Below are 2,340 nucleotides of genomic sequence, written 5' to 3' on the forward strand. Positions count from 1 at the left end.
AGTTTGGCCCATGGTCGGTTTCTCCAAGTGCAGCCCATGTGTCAGTGAAGAGGCAAGCCAAAGCGCGTTCCGTTTGCGTGAGCCGTGTGCAGGACCGAACGTGTGTGGGGTGCAATGCGACCGCGACAGGAGTGCTGTGAGTGTACCGCCTTTTTTCCTTTTAAACTAGGTGCTTCGCCCCCTCAAAAAAAATTGTTGCTTCGCGCGATCCATCGATACTACTACTAGTAATCCGGTAATCCCGACTAAAACGGCGCGGCCGGGTCTTTTCCCGCGCGATATGCTGGGAGGTTGGCTTAGTTGGGTTTTTTAGGACGAGTAATGCTACACCTACGTAACCCCAGTTACGTAATTAACGTAATGTGAAACGTGTGAGCTGTTGATTGTAGATTGGGGGGTGGGAGGGGCCCACCACCATGAAAATCAGGGGAGGAGAGAGAGAGGCAATTTACGTTAACCCTTTCATAGGTTCCCATAGATGTAGAAAGATGTGAAATGCGTGAATGTGTAGTGGACGTACTATTGGAGTGCCTAAGATAATTTGTGTATGTATAGACCCTATGTGTTTATTTTACTTCGCATGTTAGATTTGTCTCGGTTCAATAAAAAGCAGAGTTGGTGATGATGGTGTGCCTGTCATCCTGCAATATAGGCCGTCCGATCTATATCTAACGGATAGGAAGGAAACTATGACAATTTACCCGCACTCCTCTCCACATTTGCAGATAAGGCTTTCCCTCGTTCATCCTTTTCTCCCACTAGATCTTGATCTTCCGTGCAATGCACGGGCATCTTGCTAGTACTCCTACAATATGTATATTATTGTGAAAGTTCATATACACCGGCCGAGATTAATGCAAACACGGCAGATTTTCATTACATTTTAAACTTTTATAGGACAGAAAAATAAAAGAAACCCGACCCTAAACCTATTCTATGGTGGCGGCCGACGTCCTCCATCTGCGATCTCTATGTACGGGGGCGGGGTTCAAGACCCGTGAAGTGAAGGTGCGGTCTCCGGCGAGGAAGAATAGAACACGGGATACGGACCGGCCAGTTGGCACACCATGCCCTGCCGCCTCCCATGCCCTACTCATCCTTGGAGGAGTCCCCGACCTCGGCGGTGCCGGACGTTGGACGGCGGCAAGTAGGACGCGTGGCTGACGGTGCTCCCGTCGTCGGCCGCCAGCGTGACCACCGCTTGTGCGGTCGCGTCCGCGTCCGGCTACGCCGCTATTGCGTCGCGAGAGGCGACTTGAGCGAGGGCGGCGACCTCAAGCTTCATCCCCGAAGACAAGCTCTCCCGCAGAGTGTTCGCACTTGAGGTCATGGCGGATGTGGTGCCAGGTAGGAGGGCGATGCGCTATGGTGTGGAGGTTAGCTGGGCGTTGCCGCTTTAAGTAGCGCATTCCGGTGAGGCCAAGTGTCCGGGTGCGTCATTAAGTCGCCGGAGTTGGTTCCTCGGGCACCGAGCCTCTTAACGACGACATACGAACGGACGACATGAATGCGGGAGCTGGCGCCAGCTGGGAATGCACCATGCGACGGTGCGAGGGACGAGGGTTTTGGTGTGCCAGGGTAGTCAGCTGCGGTCGTGGCAACGTTGGAGATGCCCTTTGCTCACATGCGATCCCCGCATGTCATTGAAAAAGCAAGACGACCCGGCATGGTCTCAGGTCCAGAGGATACAGTTGGCCGCGCTACACCACTCCGCGGACGCGTCGCGGCGTCCCGTGCATCCTCGACGAGCCGGGTGTTGGGGTGTGTTTGGATTGTGGCCAAAGTGCACCTTACCAAAATTTTGGTCATGACCCAAAGATTGGTCTTTGTTTGGATGGTTGCCATTTTTTTGGCATGCCAATGAACTCTAGCAACCTCTAGTTCATTTTTCTTGCCAATGTCGGCCAAATCATGGGCAACCAATACCTCAACCAAAATTTTGGTCATGACCCAAAGATTGGTCTTTGTTTGGATGGTTGCCATTTCTTTGGCATGCCAATGAACTCTAGCCAACTCTAGTTCATTTTTCTTGCCAATGTCGGCCAAATCATGGGCAACCAACACCTCAGCCAAAATTTTGGCTACCCAATGCTTTGATGGGGCAACCTTGGGCACAACCAAACATACCGTTGGTCGTGCCACAGCACTAACGCCACCCTCGGCACACTGAAACCGACCGTGTCTAGCGATGATATGAGCGTGTCGCTCACCGCGGTCGCCGTGTCCAGAGGCGGTGCTGGAGCTGCGCCCCGTTGTTGGCCCCAACGACCCACATGAACGGTTGTCGGTGGCGAGGAGGTCGTGGGCCAGCTCCTCCATTGGACTAGTCTGCGCTGCGGC

The sequence above is a fragment of the Triticum aestivum genome, chromosome 1D, assembly GCF_018294505.1.
Source record: "Triticum aestivum cultivar Chinese Spring chromosome 1D, IWGSC CS RefSeq v2.1, whole genome shotgun sequence".
NCBI lineage: Eukaryota > Viridiplantae > Streptophyta > Magnoliopsida > Poales > Poaceae > Triticum > Triticum aestivum.